The sequence below is a fragment of the Macrobrachium rosenbergii genome, chromosome 3 (assembly GCF_040412425.1).
Source record: "Macrobrachium rosenbergii isolate ZJJX-2024 chromosome 3, ASM4041242v1, whole genome shotgun sequence".
NCBI classification, from domain to species: Eukaryota; Metazoa; Arthropoda; class Malacostraca; order Decapoda; family Palaemonidae; genus Macrobrachium; species Macrobrachium rosenbergii.
Genome location: NC_089743.1, coordinates 46,362,579 through 46,383,922, shown reverse-complemented (window position 1 = coordinate 46,383,922; position 21,344 = coordinate 46,362,579). Strand labels below are relative to the sequence as shown.

Here is a 21,344-nt window from a genome sequence, read left to right as displayed (position 1 = left end):
TCATGGTGGCATTCGTCCACGTTGCAACCAATTGTTACTATGATCTCAATGTTGAAAGCAGCATGAGGGCCTCCGAGTGTGAGTCCTTGTTGGCCAAAATCAACACAGTAAAGCCAAAACGAAAGGTTGAAGAAAAAACGTTTCGTACCTTGAAACATTACACTCCTGATATATTTTGTTCAAGACTACTCGATTCGGTGGTTGAGCTAAATGCAATACTTAATACAGATGACGTAAATAAACAGGTAGAATTTTTAACAAAGGTGTTCCAATCAAGACTTAAATTTATGTGGCCCCGTTGTTACCAAAGTTATTACCCGCCCTCCTTCCGCCCATGGATAAACGACGAAATAAAGTATGAAATGGCTGTCCGTGATCTTAGAAGGAAAATACGAGATTTAAATTTTAATAACTAAACCGAGGAATACTATAAAGCAGCTATAAAGATAGTAAAGATACTTTTAGAAAAAAGCAAAATATCTTATTTTAACGATAGATTTGAAAATAGTAACTTGAACAAGACTAAAATTTGGAGTGTTATTGATGATATTATACCAAACAAAAAATCTAAGAGAGATAACATAAATTGTAATCATCCATTAGAAACGGGTGAAAAATTAAATAAGTTTTTCGCTGTTTTTGGCCAAAAAGTGTTTGACGAAATTCAAAATGAAAAAAACGGTGAAAACATGTATCCTAGACAACATAATTGCGCCCAAACTGCTGTGCCACGCCCAAACTGCTGTGCCGTTGACAAGTATTCCTCGTTTTAGACCTCAACCGGTAAGTGTTGAAACTGATTAATACAGTTAAGGTGCAAAAAACAAAAAATTCATGCGACACGATGGCATATCTGTTTGATTCCTAAGACTCACTACCAGTTCTAGCTTTTTACCTAAAAGTAATAATAAATACCTGTACTTCCATTGTTACAAGGGTATTCCCACATGAATGGAAGCACGCTATAGTTTGCCCCTTTCAAAAAAGGTGACCCTGAAGACCCAAGTAACTACCGCCCAACCTCGTTATTGCCTGTTGTGTCAAAGGTACTAGAAAAAATCGTTGCAAACCAACTGTGTGAATATCTTCATGAAAACAATCTTCTTTCAAATGCGCAGCTTGGATTTGGAAGATATTTATTTACTGAAACAGCTTTGCACCAAGTCATGGACACACTCTATAATAATACTGATATAAATAAAGTTTCTCTAATAACACTTGTGACTTATCGAAAGCTTTTGACAGCGTCTCTCACTGTATATTGTTGGATAAAATGGGCAACTTGAGCATCAATAAATTTTGGTTTGATGACTATCTCAAAGACGGAACACAGTCTGTCAAAGTAAATGGGCATATTTCTTCTAAACAAAACGGGAACTTTGGTGTGCCACAAGGCTCAGTGTTGGGTCCAACATTTTTTATTCAATTTTTTTTTATAAAATACTAATATCTGGCTACGTATGAGGGCACCTTATTTCAGTTTTCTGATGATGCTCAGTATATTCACTCTGGTGATATAAACAGTATTGGAGCTTTAACACAAAGGGCTGAAATAAACATGGACAGAGTAATGGAATATTTCATGTCAAATGGCCTTAAAATAAATGCAGCGAAAACGAAATTTATTTTTATTGGTTCTCACTCATATATTCAGCAAATTGCAGAAGATATCAATATTATGGTTAAAGAAACAGAAATGAAGCCCAGCAGTAGCGTAAAAACTTGAATATTTATTGCAGCATGGATTGGCGGAACCCAGTTCAAGTCATTACAGTTCTCCTTGTGTGTTAGTGAAGAAACCAGATGGCTCATTTAGGATGTGTACTGATTATAGGAAACTGAATTCCATCAGTCTGGCTGACAATTATCCCTTACCTCTTATTGATCAATTACCTGATAATATTGGGCAAGCCAAGTTTGTTTCTAAAGTAGAGAAAGAGTTACAAAGATTTGTGGACGTGCCTAGAGTTTATAGCCAATTCTGTTCAAGTTTTTTAGCCACAGCAGCTCACCTGATTGATTGTGTAACATACTGTGTAGAGAGAGAGAGAGAGAGAGAGAGAGAGAGAGAGAGAGAGAGAGAGAGAGAGAGAGAGAGAGAGAGAGAGAGAAAACATTTTTGGAAGGAACAATGTAACTGTCGATTATTTATCCATTCCGAACTGTTGGATTCAAACCCGGGATAATTAATCTTCTGGGGGGAGGAATATAATGATATGTCTTGTGTGTGTGTGTATTCTATAAAAGTAATATGTTTTCTTTATTTTTGATGTGTTATTTTCTATATTTCTTATGTGTTGTGAAATATAACGAGGTGGTTTTTTAGTATGTGTGTTTTTGTACAATGCTTATATATGTTTTCTTTTGTGTTTGTCTTATATGGACTATAGTAACTGTGAAAATTGTGTTTATGGGAGATGCTAAGTCTCAGATTCTACAAAAAGGGTTGGCTGGTGATAAGATACGATGTGTCTTCCTGTAGGCTTGTTTGTTCAGGTGGACAGGATGTGGGTATGCGAGAGAGATCCTAGAAGTCACTTAAGTTTGTTTCAGGTGGACAGGATGTGGGTATGCGAGAGAGATCCTAGAAGTCACTTAAGTTATCAGTTAAAAGGGAGATGGGTTGACAGGTTTGATATCCATGGCCAGTTCAGAGGCTTGTGTGATTACACAAGTGTTTAAGGCAGGAAGCTGTCAATCATTCAGATAAGAGGCAGGCCTATGTAATTCTCTGAGCCAGGGAATAATCAGTTTTTTCCTTTCTTTCCCCAAGGAAGAAACTCAGTTTATGCCTGTTCCTTCTAGGTAACCACTTTCTACAAATGCCTAACTGGCAACCCAGTTTAACCTCATAGGAGATATTGGTAAAATAAAGTTCAGTTCAAATAGGGACCTAGTAGAAATAGGGTGGTTTCTCTTCTCTCTCTCTCTCTCTCTCTCTCTCTCTCTCTCTCTCTCTCTCTCTCATCCACCTCTTCAAATAGAAGAATGTAAAATTTTGGTCATTCTCCCAAACATATAAGTTTTGTGAACTGTTAATAATATCTAATGCTCCCCTGGTAGAATCTGATATATGAGAGAACATACTGTAACAGGCCTGAAGTACAAGTGTTTTTACTGCAGAAAAAGGAGTCGTGTAATGGTGTGCAGAGACTTGTATAAGGTAAAGTGGTATTTACTTATTTTTTTACCATGGTAAAAAGGTGAATGTGATCACTTAAAAAGGTGAATGTGATCTTTTAAAAGGTGAATGTAATCTTTTTAAAAAAGGTGGATGTAATCTTTTTAAAAAGGTAGATATAATCTTTAAACAGATTTTGCCTTAGTGAAATTATTGTTGATAAACTTTTCATGCATTTTTACATGTTCACGTCTTTTGTCTTTATATTTCTTTTAAGTGTTCTTGTGTTTATAATTTCACAGTATTACCCAAGATTCTATGTTGGTGATTTAACACTGATTTAGTTAGCACTTTGTATGTGTTGATACTTTAACACTGAATACTCATGTTGATTTCATTTCTTAAGATTTCTTTTCAAATTTCGAGCAAATCTTAATAGTTTGAATTCTGCTTGGTTAACATAAATTATTGATAAGTATAGTTTTGTGAATTAATCTTGTTTAAGAATTAACTAAATCTTACATTGTTTCCAAGCAATGGTAAATTTTTTTTGAGACTGTGGACTCTACTTATAACTTTTGGACTTAGAAATAAATTTTTGCATTTAAAGTTTCAAAAGCAGAGTGTTTCATTTTGACCACCAGTGAATATGGTTATTTATGTATGCACAAGGTACTGTAAGTGGTAAACATGTTCTGTTCTCCTTCGTGTTTTTTGAAGTGAATTAGGACCAGGGAAACAATCATAGTTGTTTGATGGAGTGATGCCCTTTTCCCTCTAGTATATTTATTGCTTAATAGTTATTACCTCACTCATAACTTGATAAACTCAGATTGATTTTTCAAGTGATAAGCAAGTTTTAAGGGATCACTGTTACCTTTAGAGTGTTCAGTCGTAATATTATTGTTATGAGGTTTCAAGTATCTGGCTGAAGTGAGGTAAATTTTTGGATTTAATAGTTGTGTAATAACCAGGTACTTGATCATATTATAGACAAAATATATATATATATATATATACATATATATATATTTATATTTATATGTATAAATAATATATATATCTATATTTGTATTATATATATTATATATATATATATATATATATATATATATATATATATATATATATATATATTAGAAATATATGTTATCTATATATATATATTATCTATATATGCATTATCTATCTATCTATTTATCTATATATATGATATATATATTTTTATAAATATTCTACTGTTTGCCCTCTCTGGATTATTTTAGTAAGAATGTCCTTCTAACAAAGACATGACAGAATCTCTGTCGAATGCAAGCGAGGCCGGTAGGCTGGGCTTTTCAAAAAATAACGTCTTTAGCAGGGATGGTTTAGCATTAAGGGCCTAACCCACAGGGAGGGTTTTACCAAGTAACCTCTAGTGAAGGTGGTCTTAAGCTTCCTTTTGCTCTGTCCTATGCATTTGGCGATGTCTCTGTCAATTTTTCAGACTGCCTGGGGGCTATGGTCGAACATCAGGCAAACAGCCCAGGACTACAGCTTTGCACTGGCCTGACCCACGAAAGCCAGTAGAGAGAGACTTGGCGTCACATGAAGCACACACGTTGCGCGTAACTAATTGTTTTTGCTTGCCCTCTTACTGTTTTATTGGTACTAGTGAGGCGTCAAACAGGTCTTTTCAAGACTTCTGATCATCAGTTGCATGCGCAAGCAACCCACGTCAACGGTAAGTTTGAAATTTGACAGTTTTTTTCGACTTGCTAGTATCTCTTCCCCTGTACCTCCATTCCCTTTGTTTTCACCACTTTGCCACCATCTACAAGAACCTGGTATAACCATATTTCTTTTATGAAGTCTAGTATATGAGTGATTACTATTGCCTAGTGAAACTGCGTAAGCTATTCCCGTGCAGTAAGTAGAAATTAAGGAGAGTTAAGTAAGTAAATTTCAGGCAGCCTTCTGTCTCGATCCCATTGTTTGGAAGAAAAATAGCTTTTACCAATACGAAACTGCATACGATATCTACCAGTACAGACACTCGTTATGTTATATTTTTTTTACTTGAAGAAAGGGGGGAATTGACTGTGTCAGATGCTGACTAATTGTTCATGCAATTTCCTTGCTATCACCGCACATTCTTTCTTTGTCGGGACTAATTGGGAAGTAAAGGGGTTTGATATTATCCATTTGTTGCAGAGTAATCCATTATCCCATACATTGTTCCCGAGCTGGCGACCTAATTCAATTAAGCAACTGTCTGTCTTTGAGGTTAACTTTAGCTTTAATTGACAGGTTACATGTGTCATTGGCGAAGCAGGGCCCCATAAATTACATTAATTACTTAATAAACTCATCAGCCAAGCCCCACACGTAACAATATATAATATATATATATATATATATATATATATATATATATATATATATATATATATATATATATATATATATATATATATATATATATATATATATATATATATATATATATATATATATATATATATATGACTGTCATATATCCTGTATCTACAGAGGTGCCTGCGTCATGTAATTAAAATGTTCATAATTGCTTTTTATGGGAAGTTATGAATTAATTTATCTCATTTGTTTATTTGTTTTTTGTATGTCCATTAATATATACAGAGAGAGAGAGAGAGAGAGAGAGAGAGAGAGAGAGAGAGAGAGAGAGAGAGAGAAATAAAAGATAAAAATCTGGGTTTCCAGGGGACCTGCTTTTAATTCCGATTGCAGGAAATCCCTAAAAGAGGAGGCGGTTGGGAATTCGGGAATATTCACAATCGTTACGTAACCTTTAATTATTCGTCGAGTGATTGTCCAGTAGAGAGCCACCACAATCGGCTTATATTAGAGGCTGTCGCCTAATTCCTTCATTATTTAACAGTAGTTTCCAGAGAACTCAGACTTCAAGAGGAAAAGATGGATTTCTTTTCATTTCTAGTTCGTCTGACGTATTGTATTCTGCCGTCTTATTCTTGAGTAAATAAATAATATAGTTTATTTCAAAATAGTCTACTTCCCATATAAACATTGGAATGGAATGAAACAAAATTTAGGACAAAAGCCAAGCGCTGGGACCTATGAGGCCATTCAGCGCTGAAAGGGAAATTGCGAGTAAAAGGTTTGAAGGGAGTAACCGGAGGAAACACTCGCAGTTGCACTATGAAACAATTGTTAGGAGAGGATGGAAAGTATGATGGAAGAAAGAGAATATGAACCGAGGTACAGTGAAAGGATGAAAAGGTTGCAGCTAGGGGCCAAAGGGATGCTGCAAAGAACCTTAGGTAATTGCCTGCAGTGCACCGCATCTGATGACACTACTCCCTCTACGGAAACCAGCCCCTTCGGGAATTAACGTAAAAACGTAAATAAAAGACTGTAAATTTCTCACATTATTTCGGTGACCTCACGCTATCTCACCTTTACTATATCGTATACCCACTTTTCTATACTGTTCAGTAAAAAATAAATGAATAAACAATATCTCTGCGGGGAGCTCTTCCTCAAAATTACTGACTTGTATTTTTTCGTTTTGTTCTTGAGTGAAGAATTCAAATCTTTTACTTTTAAAAATCTATTGCTCATATACTAAATGGAGGGTGGTCCTTTTGTGCTGTTCTGCGTTGACTAAACTCCTCGAAGTTTAACCCACAGATATTTATAAGCGACAACTGGTGCTTTGATAGATAGGTAGAATACACTATTAAGGTCGAATGCCAAGCGCTGGAACCTATGAGGGCATTCAGAGATGAAAGGAAAACTGAGAGTAAGATATTTAAAAGGTGTAACAGAAGGAAAATCTCGCAGATGCACTACAAAACATGGTTGGAAGAGGGTGGAAAGTAAGATGGAAGAAAGAATATGAATGGAGGCACAATAAAAGGAGTGAAAGGGGTTGCAGCTAGGGGCTGAAGGGACGCTGCAAAGAACCTTAAGTAATGCTTTGACCTTTTTCTTACGAGTGACATACTACCGTGCATTTCTAATATACCATTTTTCTGGCTTTAGAAAAATTATATATTTTTTTCTATCTCGTTAAAGAAAAAGTTTATTAGAAATGCACAGTAGCATGGCTCTCGTGATTCGTAGAATATCTGTATAACGAGTATTTTGCTCATTTCCGAAATATGTAACTTTAAGTTTTTTTAAGGTCTTGGCCTACGCTGAAAAACTGAATAGCACTCTAACAAACTTGTGATGATGATCCTGATAAAATCAATAAAGACTACTGAAGCAGTTATTATCTAAATTAATAATAACCCTCTGCTTCCTCTCTGTCCCATGCACAAGATACGCATTGACTTTAACACTATGTCAACAGGGGAGTATGCAAAATTGTCATCAATGGCACCTCAAACTTAAAACTGCCCCAAAAAAAAAAAAAAAAAAAAAAAAATATATATATATATATATATATATATATATATATATATATGTATATATGTATATATATGTGTGTGTGTGTGTGTGTGTGTGTGTGTGTGTGTCATGCCTTGTACAAAATAAGTTTTCAGTCTATGCCTTTTTCCAATCATATTAATGTGATTCAGTAAAAAATCGCGAAATGAAAGACAAGTCACCTCCCAAATGTCACCCATAAACAGCTGGAGAAATGCACCTCCGTGTTAGCGAGGGAATCCGCTGTCACTGATGTCATATACTTTTATTATTATTGTTATTCAGAACATGAACCTTATTCATATGGAACAAGCATGTGGAAGAAACATGCATCATGGGAACAGAATAAACAGAGAATAAATATCCTGATTTAAATAAACATTATTTCCTTCTTCAGTGCCATTGCTCTTTTACTGCTGGAATATGAATAATGAAAAGACTTTGACTTCTGACCGTTGAAATCGAGATGCGTTTAATCCTGACCGCTGCAATAATGATAAATTTGATCCAGACCGCTAAAGTTACGACAATTTTAAATATGGCAGCTGTAAAATCACGATCATTTTAATCCTGACAGCTAAAATTAAGATCGGTTTAATCCTGACCACTAAAATTTAAGGACATTTCAATCCTGACCACTGAAACCAAGCTCAGTCACGGTCGCTAAATTTACAGACTGATTTAATCCCGGATACCAGAATGAAGATCAGTTTAATCATAATAATGGCCATATGCGACTTGTGTGGCCATGTTGGCTATGTGGGCAATAACAGGGAAACTTTGTTTGTTCGACAGTTCCAAGAAAGGATAATACAAAATTCCAAGATGGATGACTGGCAGTTATTAATACACAGTTCTAGACAGACGACAGACTGTCAATTTTAAATTACGATCAAGGGTTCCAAATTTAAAATACCAGTATCGAAAATTGGTTTTTCCGAAATTCACTGTTTTAAAGTCTGGTCGTGACCGAAGGACTTCTCGTCTTAAGTTAAATCAGCAGCCTTTTTTTGATTATATATATATATTATATATATATATATATATATATATATATATATATATATATATATATATATATATATATATATATATATATATATATGTTCATTTTTATTCTCTTCTTTTTTTACACTGGTATCTCAGCGTGAAATTCTTTCATGTAGTCGAAGTTCATCTTCTTATCACAATTAATAAAAATTATACAAAAGTAATCATCGTATTGTCTGTATGAAATGCTAATACATTTGTATACAATTCTGGTACCTTAGATTTCTCCTTCAAGGTGAGAATAAGGTGACCTTTACAAGACACACGTTCTTATAAGACATTAACAAAAAAAAAAAGAACTATTTCTCTTGCTGTTTTTTATCATCTCCATTTTTTCTTCTGCGCAAACACTGTTTTTTCTACGTTTTCGCAAAATACGACTTTTTCTTCCATGGATAATTTCTTACAGCTCCTTGCTTTTTATCTTTTTTTTTTTTTATTTTTCATTATATAACGAAATATCACGACCTCACGGAAGATACGTCCCAATTCCCTTCAAAATATCTTCAGGCATGAAGATATTTCAACGAGACCTTGTTCATCTTATTGCTTTTCAATGTCTTCTCGATTTCGAGGTAATCAAATTTAGGAGACCCAAAGAGGGGCAAATGGAATATAACTAAGTAATGCTGCACTTAAAAGGGACACAGAAATGGTGGGTAAAAAATGAAGTTCCTAAAGGAATAAAAAATGTGGTGGAAATCCTTTGAGAATATACTGTAAGCTCTCGATGAAAATGTCATCATTTTCCGCTTATACTGTTCAGTGTGCATTTTGTGCATGTGTAGAAATATTCGTACTTAATAACTTAGTGAAGTAATGCATATAAATAAAGTATATAATTTATAATATTTAGTATAACAATATATATATACCACTGTATAATACTATATACAGCGTAGTGTAACAGTATATAATAATTTTTTGTGAAGTAATAAGTAATATCTATACATATCTATACAGTAAATAGAATTTCCTTATCTAAATCGATCGATGACATTTGAATTTGATTAAATGTCTTGGTTCCTTCGTAAAAAAAAAAAAAAAAATAGATACACAAAAAAGTTTTCCTGATACAAAACCAGTAAAGCTTCGGAGAAATAAAAAAAAAAAAAAACAATCATTGCCACACTACTATAACTTCTAACTCAAGGAGAACTTCCTTAGTAAAATATTCCACATACTCACAGGTTTTACTCGGCATTGTACCAACAGCACGTCAACCTCTCCCACAAGACACACATTCCAATAATCATCTGTACTTAGCACATCCACTCGTAAGTGTCTAAGTGGCCAAGAGATGAAGGCCCTTTTGTTCTGATACTTCTGCAAAGAAGAAGAAATAAAATTAACAGACTTAGTTTGTGTCACCAACATTATTATTATTATTATTATTATTATTATTATTATTATTATTATTATTATTATTATTATTATTCAGAAGATGAACCCTATCCATATGGAACAATCCCACGGGGGCCACTGACTAGAAATTCAAGCCTCCAAAGAATGTGGTATTCATTAGGTAGAAGTAAGAGGAGGTAAAAGGAAATACGGAAAGAAGAGATCTCGCTTATTAAAAAAAAGAAAATATAGATAATAAATTAATAAATGGACAAAAATGTATTAAAATGCAAGAAGAACTGTTTTAGGTTAGTAATGCATTGCATCTCCGCTTGAACTTCTGAAGTCCCAATTGCAACATCCTCAGGGAGACTTCCACAGTCCAACATTAACAAGTAAAAATGCGCCGAAGTTTCTACGGAGCAATCGAGTTTTCTGTGCATCGTATAATCAAGGCCACCGAAAATATATCTATCTTTCGGTGGTCTCGGTATAATGCTGTATGAGCCACGGCCCAAGAAACTTTAACCATGGCCCGGTAGTGGCCTGTCCTATATCGTTGCCAGATGGACGAATATGGCTAACTTTACCTTAAATAAAATAAAAACCACTGAGGCTAGAGGGCTGGAGGGTGGATGATCAACATCAATATTTGCAGCCCTCTAGCCTCAGTAGTTTTTAAGATCTGAGGGCGGATGGACAGACACAGCCGGCACAATAGTTTTCTTTTACAGAAAACTACAAAACTGACAGGTGAACTGTCCCTATCAGTTTACAGAAGGATTAGGCCTACGGTTGTGGTAGTGCCCTTAAAGAAATCATAGCACTTACAACTAGAAGCTCTTTAAATCCTCAAAAGTAATGATTACTTATCTCTGCCAAGAACATCGGTATTGCGTGGAAATGTGAATAGGCGTAATTTGCGATTCAAAATATGATTCAGGTGCTTACTATATTAAATCATTTTTCATTCACATCTTAGAGAGACTGTTCGGTATTTGTGTTACGTGGTTACGTATTTAACGTATTTTTACATTTTATATATATGATGATAAGTAATTTGAGTCTTGAAAAATCTGAGAGTGAGAGAGAGAGAGAAGAAAGGTTTCCTAATCACAGATCTATTTAGCAAGTTACAAGCATGCAATGAAACAATTTACATACTACGACGGCAAGCTACATCCACACTGGAAATGATTACACAAGTTCCCTCACAGATAGGCCGGTCATCAGGAGTTAAATAGGATACAGTAAGAGTACATTTGAATAAGTCACACCAACTCCCTAATAGGATGTTTAATGACATTAATTTTGCACCCTTTTACCACCCAGGGTTTAACCTCCATATTGGAAAAACCACATCGAATTTGACATCCATCTTAGAAAAATGGTGACAAAATTCGGTGAGAGTGAATATCTCGCTTGGTGTTCACTTTTGAGAAAAATGTGTCGACACAAAATATAAGCTGTATAAAATTCTGCACAAAATTTTTTTTACATATTTTTGTCATGAACAGCATCGTTTTCACTCTAGAAGTAAGGGAATGTCCGATTAATTTTTTCACACTCTTCGTTACCTATCACAAGGAAAATGATTTGCATATGTCATTTAGAAGGCTCTTCTAATTAGTAGAGTCTATGCTGACCCCTTCTATATCTACATTTAATGGCCTGGATTCTGGAGAAATGTTGCTTCTGAATGTCTTTATGACCTATACTGGAACTGGAATATAAAATTTAGGCCAAAGGCCAAGCGCTGGGACCTATCAGACCATTCAGCGCTGAAAGGGAAACAAGAGAGGAAAAAAGTTTGAAAGGTGTAACAGGAGGAAAATCTCTCGGTTGCATTATGAGACAATTGTTAGGAGAGGGTGGAAAGTAAGATGGAAGAAAGAGAATATGAACGGAGGTACAGTAAAAGGAATGAAAGGGGGTGCAGTTAGGGCCAGAAGGGACCCTGCAAAGAACCTAAGTTATGCCTACAGTGCACCGTGTGAGGTGCAGTGACGACGCTAATTCCGTAAGGGATGACCATGTGGCGAATTTATATGTGGAAGTAATGAAACCCGGTGTATCAATTAGTGTTCACTAACAAACCCTTATCATTATTTATTATTATTATTATTTTTTTTTTGGTCTATCACAGTCATCCTATTCGACTGGGTGGTTTTTACAGTGTGGGGTTTCGGGTTGCATCCTGCCTCCTTAGGAGTCCATTACTTTTCTCACTATGGACGCTGTTTCTAGTTGCACACTTTTCTGCATGAGTCCTGGAGCTATTTCGGCATCTAGTTTTTCCAGATTCCTTCTCAGGGATCTTGGGATCGTGCCTAGTGTTCCTATGATTAAGGGTTCAATTTCCACTAGCAATATTCCATATCCTTCTTATTTCGATTTTCAGGTCTTGATATTTATCAATTTTTTCTCTTTCTTTCTCATCTACTCTGGTGTCCCATGGTATTGCCACATCGATAAGTGGTACTTTCTTCTCGATTTTGTCAATCAACGTCACATCTGGTCTATTGGCACGTATCACCCTATCTGTTCTGATACCATAGTTCCAGAGGACCTTTGCCCGATCGTTTTCTATCATTCCCCATGGTTGGTGTTTGTACCAATTATTACTGCGAGCTAGCTGGTGCTGCTTGCACAGGCTTTTGCTACTGAATCGTGACTCTTTTTGTACTGGTTCTGTGCAAGCACCGGACATTTGCTTATTATGTGGTTTATGGTCTCGTCTTTCATATTGCACTTCCTGCATATGGGTGAGATGTTATTTCCATCTATTGTTCTATAGACATATCTGGTTCTTGGGGCCTGATCTTGTGCCGCTGTTAGCATTCCTTTTGTTTCCTTCTTGTTCTCCCCTCTGTAGTCACTGCCATGTTTTATCACTGGCCACTTCTTTTGTTTGTCTCATTTACTGTCTGTGCATTGGTTTGTTGTGCCATTCCTCTGTTCTGTTTTTCATTCTCCTGTCTCTGTATATTTCTGGGTCTTCGTCTACTTTTATCAGTCCTTCTTCCCATGCACTCCTTAGCCACTCGTCTTCACTGGTTTTCAGATAGTGCCCCAGTTCTCTGCTCTAGATGTTGACGCAGTCCTCTATGCTTAGCAGCCCTCTCCCGCCTTCTGTCTGTATTTGCTCTTGGGTGTAGTGCTTTGTGTATTGTCATGTGTTTTCTAGTTTTCTGGTCTATGCTGTGGAGTTCAACCTTCGCCCACTCCACTACTCCTGTGCTGTATCTGATTACTGGTACTGCCCATGTGTTTTTGGCTTTCATCATGTTTCCAGCATTGAGTTTTGACTTGAGTATCGCCTCAAGTCTCTGCATATATTCTTACCTGATCGTGTCCTTCCTCTCTTGGTGTTTTATATCCTCTCCTTTTATTATTCCCAGGTATCTGTATCCTGTCTCATCTATGTGTTTGATGCTATTCCCGTCTGGTAGCTTTATCCCTTCAGTCATTGTTACTTTGCCTTTTTGTATGTTGACCAGGGCACATTTTTCTATTCCAAACTCCATCCTGATGTCTCAGATACAATCCTTATAGTCTGGATTAGGGTATCTATTTCCTTGATGCTCTTACCATACAGCTTGGTCGTCCATGAACATCAGATGGTTAATTCTTTTGCCTCCTTTCTTGAGTTGGTACCCAGCATCCATCTTCTGCAGTACTTTTGTCATGGGAATCATGGCTACTACGAAGAGTAGTGGGGACAGTGAGTCGCCTTGAAAGATCCCTCTCCTGATGTTAACCTCTGCTAGTCTTATCCCAGAGCTTGTAAGTACTGTATTCCAGTTGCACATTGTATTTTTAAGGAAGCTGATGGTGTTTTCCTCTGCCCCATATATTTTACAGCATTCTATTAGCCCCGTGTGCGGTTTCATGTCGAAGGCTTTCTTGTAGTCAATCCATGCCATGCTTAGGTTGGTTTTCCTTCTCTTTCTATTCTTCATTACCATTTTGTCTATCATGAGCTGGTCTTTTGCGCCCCTACACTTCCTTCTGCAGCCTTTCTGTTGGTGGGGGTGGTGTTTGTATCCTCTAGGTAGTTGTATAGCCTCTCACTAATGATACCTGTTAGTAGCTTCCACATTATTGGAAGGCAGGTAATAGGCCTGTAGTTACTTGCTATATTTCCCTTTCTGTACTGAGGATGTTCTCCCTGTGGTCATCCATTTGGGTGCATGGTGGTTTGTGATACAATGCTGGAGTTGTTCTGCTATTCGTGGGTGTAGGGCCTTAAGTTTTTGAGCCAGTATCCATGGACTTCATCTCACTGTGTCTGTCGTGAGCTCGGTGAATCTTTGTTTTATTCTCCCCATTTCTTCTGCCTTGATTTTCTGGAGCCATGTTTCATGTTTGTTGTGTGAACTGGATTGCTCCATATGTTTTCCCAAAGTCTCTTACTTGGTTTGGCTTCAAGAATTTCCTGGTTGTCTTCCCCTCTTAGTTGGCTGTACAGTCTTTTCTGGTTGGTTCCAAAGAGTTTATTCTGTTGGTATCCTTTATTCCTGCTCTTGTACCGTTGGATCTTATGTGCTTTGGCTTTAAGCCTTTGTTTTATATCTTCTATTGTGTTGTTTAGTCCCTTCTCCTGTACTTTGTATTTCTCATTCAGTTCTTCTCTTGTTTTCTTGCTTCTTAGCCTCTTTTCTGCCATCTCTTTCAGTTTACTCAAGTCAGATCTCATCGCCATGAGTTGTTGTTCCAGGCGCCTTTTCCAAGGCGGTTGTTGTTTTGGTTTCTGTTGGGTTGGTTGTGATGCTGGTGTGTGTATCCCCATGAGTTCTACTACTAGTCTTGCTCCTGCATATGCCAGGTTATTTGTTTCTGTGATACTGGTGGTGTGGATTAATCTCATTATTTCATTAACTTCACTTGTTTTTTCTCCTTAGTTTCTTTCATGGAGGGGATCTTTGTTCTTTCCATATCTGGCTCCATTATTATATTCTATAACTGGTTAGAAATTCATTAAACAGCAATAAGAAAAAGAAGATAAATGATTTCATTAAACAACAATAGGGAAAACAAGATAAATGCTTTAAGTAAAGAGCAATAGAGAAAATATAAATGTTTTCATTAAACAGCAATAGAGAAAACAAGAAAAATGCTTTCATTAAACAACAATAGAGAAAACAATATAAATGCTTTCGTTAAATAGCAAAATAAGATAAATACTTTCATTACACAGCAATAAGGAAAACAAGATAAATGCTGTCATTAAACAGCAATAGAGAAAATAATATACAAACTATCTGTTAGATATAATCACTCCATTGTACAAGGGTTAGTTAAAAATAAACAGTACATAAAAAAAATAATGAAGCTGACATATGCAAAACCTTGTTATGGTGACACCCGTAGATTTTTAGGGCAGACAACATAACTAAGAAATCCGTTAAACGATAAGAAAAATTCACTAGCTTGATATTGATATTGGTACAAAGTCTTCAAAAAAAATAATAACAAAGCGTACAATATCACTAAGTAATTGAAAGAGTGTTAAATTACCCTTTTGCGAAATATCTGACAACAAATCTAAAACATGAGGAACTCACTTTAGATTTTGTCATTTGTAAAACTAAGAAAACTCATTTTTAATCTAACTTTCGCTGCCTCTACTGCTCAGCTTTTCTACCTGTCTTTAGATGGTGTCTTGAAGACCCCCAAATAAAGATGAAAATGCTGTATAGGGTAAAATCCCAGGATAAATAATGCGCCCAAATTTCTGGCATCGTTCATGTTAGGATACTGACTGGAGGGTGTCACAACAAGATTCCATCTTCGACAACGATTAATTTCTTCCCATTTCCAACTCCCAAGAGAGAAATTCTTCCTGCATTTAGTCTTTGCAGGATCATTCAATAGAGATCTGCAAAATCTCTCTCTTTTTACGGCAGTCCAAAACACTCCAGTCATCATGACAAAATCCATCTCATCAACACCGCCTCCTCTCTATCTGTTCGACTTCGACAAAAACAAGCAACTGCGCAACCCAATGCGCAGATCGTGCGTCATATTACTACTCCATCGTCCGATGGATTTCCAAAAGACTAAAATACAATTATAACTACATCTTTTTAGCATGAGGCGATTTCTTCTTTTTTTACTTCCTCTTCCACACATCTGTTGTAAATACAGGCAACGACATTAAAAATGTTTAATGCTACGTGATTATATATTAATCAATGAATAGGAAACGTATCTTAAAGCTAAAATGCACATGTCTGAGGAATGCCTCATTTTTATAGTTCATTTAGCACCAAACAGCATTTATATATATATATATATATATATATATATATATATATATATATATATATATATATATATATATATATATATATATATATATATATATATATATATATATATATATATATATATATAAAGGGCGTCACCTGAAAGGGTTTCTTTAGTTGAGTACGTATGCCCAATATGAATTCTTACATAATACATAAGAAAAAATGTAAAGGCGACAGATAATCTCTCTTTCTGCATATCTACAGTTTCTCCTAGTGATGATCTCAACACAAAATTCTCTCCTTCCTCGTTGTCTCCCACTCCTATCCTTGCAACAATGTTCTGATTTTAGGAGATGACTCCTTTAATAAAGTACAATAAAAAAAACAAGCAAAAAATGCGCCTAAGTTTCTTCAGCGCAATCGAGTTTTCTTTACAGCCGCTACAACATATATAATAAACGCCACCGAAAATAGATCTATCTTTCGGTGGTCTGTATAATGCTGTATGAGCCGCGGCCCCCACGGCCCGGTGGTGGCCTATCCTATATCGTTGCCAGAAGAACGATTAAAGCTAACTTTAACCTGAAATAAAAAAATACTACTGAGGCTAGAGGGCTGCAATTTGGTGTTTGATGATTGGAGGGTGGATGATCAACATACCAATTTGCGGCCCTCTAGCCTCAGTAGTTTTTAAGATCTGAGGGCGGACAGAAAAAGTGCGGACGGACAGACGATGCCGGCACAATAGTTTTCTTTTACAGAAAACTAAAAGTTTGGCTGAAATATTCTCAACCGCGTAGCAGTTGTAATGACAGGGTAGGCGCGACAGACACACCTGAGGACGGTCAAGCAGGGAGGGGGAAACTATAGCCAACTTCCACACCAACCTCTGACTTCCTCAGCAGGAGATCAATAAGATGAACTGCGGTCAGTCTTGGCTAGCAATCATTATGACTTTGCACACCCTTTTTTTTTTTTGGTAGCTCTTTGATGACATGCATTATCACGCCAAACCACAGGACACATACCAGTGTCATTCACCCGTTCGCCCAATTTCTTCCGACATTTTGCAGTAAAATAATAAAAGTTTTCAATTCTACTTCCTTATTTTTTTAGGAATATATCGATTTTTTTAATAAATACCATAGGTATACCATGGAAAATAATGGTTTATTTTACATCTGTCAAACATTCATTTTTAAACATAATGCAAAAAGCCTATCGACTTAAATGACTACAGTGTTTGTGCTTGGTACTTTTTTAAAAAACACAAGATGGTACTTCACGTATTGCACTCAGATGATCATATGATTCTAAGGGATTCCTTGAAAGATTACAGGTATAACTTCGAATTTACGTGAAGAAAACCCTTCATCTAAGAATTTTTTAACCCCCTAAACTACTACGACACCTACAGGACCACCACAGGACATCTGAGACTGCTACCCAACACTAGGAGTTTAGTCAGCACCCATTGTAACCTTTGATGTACACGTCCTGTCATTTGGCTCTAGTTTTCCTTATCCCTTAATTCTGATTGGCTAGAACTCTCCCCGCAACACCTTAGTTTTCTATTAATGAAGCATTTGAACGTGTTTTGGTCCCTCCACCACTATTAGTAGTATTCTGAGATTATGCTGTTAGCCTCATGTCCATCTCCCCCTAGCTAAAACACACTACAATCGAATAATTACCGTGCACATAATTCACTATGTGGGTCGACGTGAGAACAGGAAGTGTTGACAGAATGTATATATTACTCTTTCCCCGTCTGAGACCCGAATGTATGTCCTTCCCAGTTACACTAGTATTATAACCAGATTAGGTAGGTATAATATATATATATATATATATATATATATATATATATATATATATATATATATATATATATATATATATATATATATATATATATATATATAGATAGATGATGTGCAATTGTTGAATGCAAGGAGGCAGAAAATAGGTTGAAACTTGAAAAGAACTGTTTTATGCGGCGTAAGAATAGCTGAACGGATGAGAGGTAAGGAGATAAGCAGAAGTTAACCAGAAGTGATAAAAGGGTGGCTTAGGTGAAATTGTAGACCAGACTGCATTGAAGTGGTTGGGTCATGTAGCGAGAATCCATGACGAAAGGTTAGTAAAAAAAATAGAAGAGTATAATTCGGAAGTGTTATGATGGAAAAGGAGAGGAATACCTAGAAAGTGATGGATAGATGCAAAGGAAAAAAAGGCTGAAATGGAAGGAATTCAACATCCAGAATGTGCGAGTGCCAATGCAATGTACCAATGTACCAAAGAAGTGAGTGGCACAGTGTATAAGCCGTTTCACAAACCTGTACAGAAGGCTCATCAACAACCAGAACTAGAGAGAGAGAGAGAGAGAGAGAGAGAGAGAGAGAGAGAGAGAGAGAGAGAGAGAGAGAACGAGGAACGAGTGGCAATCACTCCGAGATGCCAAATTTCAGATTATTTGTAACCGACGTGTATCAAGGGGTAACTTTATCAACCTTTCAAGTTTGATTTGATAAAACAGATTAGATCCTATTGCGCAGCGTCTGGCGGGCAACTGTAAGCAGGCTATTCCTCGACCTTCTGAATTAATTGGCGTCGGATGATGGTCATAATGGGATGAATGAAAATTATATTAAAAAGATCTGCATAATTGCTTCATTGCATGACGCAATCATTGTGAGGGCGGCAAAGGGGGGCAGAAAACTCCACGACAGTCGTGCACGGTCACCTTGACCATGACAACTGAGGGCAAAGGTCAGAATAAACGTCTAAAATAAAAGAACAAAAGTTCGAATGATTGCACTTCAGGTCGAAGACTGACTGAAGTGATTTTGTCACATTATTCACGAAATAAATTGTTCCAATTCAGTGACAACGACCGTATTAAACCAGTCATAAAGATCCCGCTTGGTTTAATCGGTTTAATTTCGCCTGATTAGTGATATCTTTACATAACTTTTTTTTTTCAGTGAAAGAAAAAAAAGAAAATATTATGATGCCTGTGCGAATTCGAATTAGCTTCTCTTATATCAGGTTTGCATGATAAATATTCACCATTATACTAAATAAATTGAGAAATTGAGAAATTTTTACTATAAGTGGGCCATATCTGTTAATTTTGAAGATGTGAAAAATAATAAATTAAAGTCCGTTTACTTTGCAAACAAACAGGATACGGATGGTAAGAAACTGAAATAAAATGTAAATAACATTGAAAATTAAAATGCAATTGTCATAAAAGAAGTATTTAAAAATCACGAGAACTCCAGCATACACCACAACCAAAAATTCACAATACTGTTATAGCTTAGTTGTAAACTGTGAGGTTCGTCAATTATAACCAGCATTGCAACACAAGATAATCAATTAACCCTCAAAATTTTCACTAAACAATTGAAGGGTCGCCTTTTTTCTGATAAGTTCGCGCTGCTGCTTACAGTTTGTATAATCTCATTAGTCTACACTTCTTCTGAACTTTTGAGAATATTGGGATGCATCTAAGAATTCACTAGCGGATCCACGGGCACGTGCCCCCCCCCCTTTAAAAATAATGATAAAATAATAATATTGAAGATTTAGATAATAATTTAATAACATAAATGAGAAATATAAAAACGGAAAAAATAAAAAACTATATATGAGTGTGTGTGTGTGTGTGTGTGTGTGTGTGTGTGTGTGTAATGTGTAATATGAAAATTGGTGGGCCCCCACAAAATTTTTCTGGATCCGTTAGTGAACTTATTCCGTAAGAGAGGAAGTTATATTTGTAAGCAGCTAAAATTTCGCCATCCTCACGTAATAAATTTAATAAAAATTAAAACAGCAAAATATCACAGCAGGTGAACGCAGCCATTTCAGGAGATCCTAGGGTTGGCAGGAAAGAGACTGTAAACGTTCCTGGGTCTCATCCATAAAAGGAGACGAACTTGAATATTAACACGACTCAAATATTACCATGACTTTATCATGTTTATCACATCTCATGACTGGGACATTAAATCACTGGTATTGAAAAAGGTGGTAACAGTCGCGGGTAAGAGAGGCATTTTATCAAAATGCTGATAGACATTTAATGAAATGTTTGGGCTTGAACTTAAACATGGTACTAAGATTTTCGTGAAAATCGCACGTGAGAATTTTAAATAAATAACAAGTAAAAAATGCGCCGAAGAATTCGGCGAAATCGAGTTTTCTGTACATCGTATGATGCTGTATGAAATGCCTCTCGATGTGTTGTAGTATGAAGCTGCGTTGGCAACGCCTCCGGAAAGCTGTGGCAGACGCGCGATCCATGGCTAACCTTAACCTTAAATAAAATAAAAACTACTGAGGCTAGGAGGCTGCAATTTGGTATGTTTGATGACTGGAGGGTGGATGATCAACATGCCAATTTGCAGCCCTCTAACCACAGTAGTTTTTAAGATCTGAGGGCGGACAGAAAAAGTGCGGACGGACAGACAAAACGGGCACAAGAGTTTTTTTTTACAGAAAACTAAAAAGATAGAGAAAAAGGTTCCTCGATAGAATGGATTCGACCAACTGTTGAGAACAGGCTATTCACAGTTTCCTTCAGCTACACCAGAAGAAAAACAACAATGGGTAAATTATTATTCGGCTAACTGAGTTATCATTTGAGGAATTTCGTTTCTCAGACTGAAGATAAAATATCAAATATTCATTGGACAACTATCATTAGCATGTTATGCCTTTGTTTTAATAAATATTGTCTGCATTCTAAGAAAATGGGACAACACAAACGCCTAACCAAAATTAAATTTCTTTCGGAGAAATAATTATATAATTCGTCAACCTAAAGGCATCTCGTCCCTTAATTACCGTTAATTCTATAAATTACATAATCAGCCAGCCGAAAGGCACTTAACCCCTTAATTACCGCAATGTTTACAATCCCGAATTAAAGTACCACCTCCCATCTTTTCCTCTTCTTCTTGCAAGAGTCACACAGGAGAACGCGTGCTTCGAATTTTTTGCCGCAGAGCGATTGTGGGCTCATAAATTCTCTAGTGGATGCATGTTGCAGTAATTATCAATCGTTTCGTAAGTTTTTGATCAATTTCTCTTTTCTTTACCCACAGCTTTACAGTCAAATCGAAATATGCAGTTTACCTGTTTGGAATGGT

General features: G+C 36.1%; 1 long non-coding RNA gene across 3 annotated transcripts in view; it reads right to left on the bottom strand.

The window, feature by feature from the left end:
• Positions 1 to 21,344, bottom strand: part of LOC136855059 (uncharacterized) — a 200,960-nt gene that overhangs the window by 87,363 nt on the left and 92,253 nt on the right. For all 3 annotated transcript variants that reach the window (XR_010857878.1, XR_010857877.1, XR_010857876.1), the window contains exon 3: positions 9,776 to 9,913. This is a non-coding gene — a long non-coding RNA (uncharacterized lncRNA). The remainder of the gene's footprint in view (positions 1 to 9,775; positions 9,914 to 21,344) is intronic.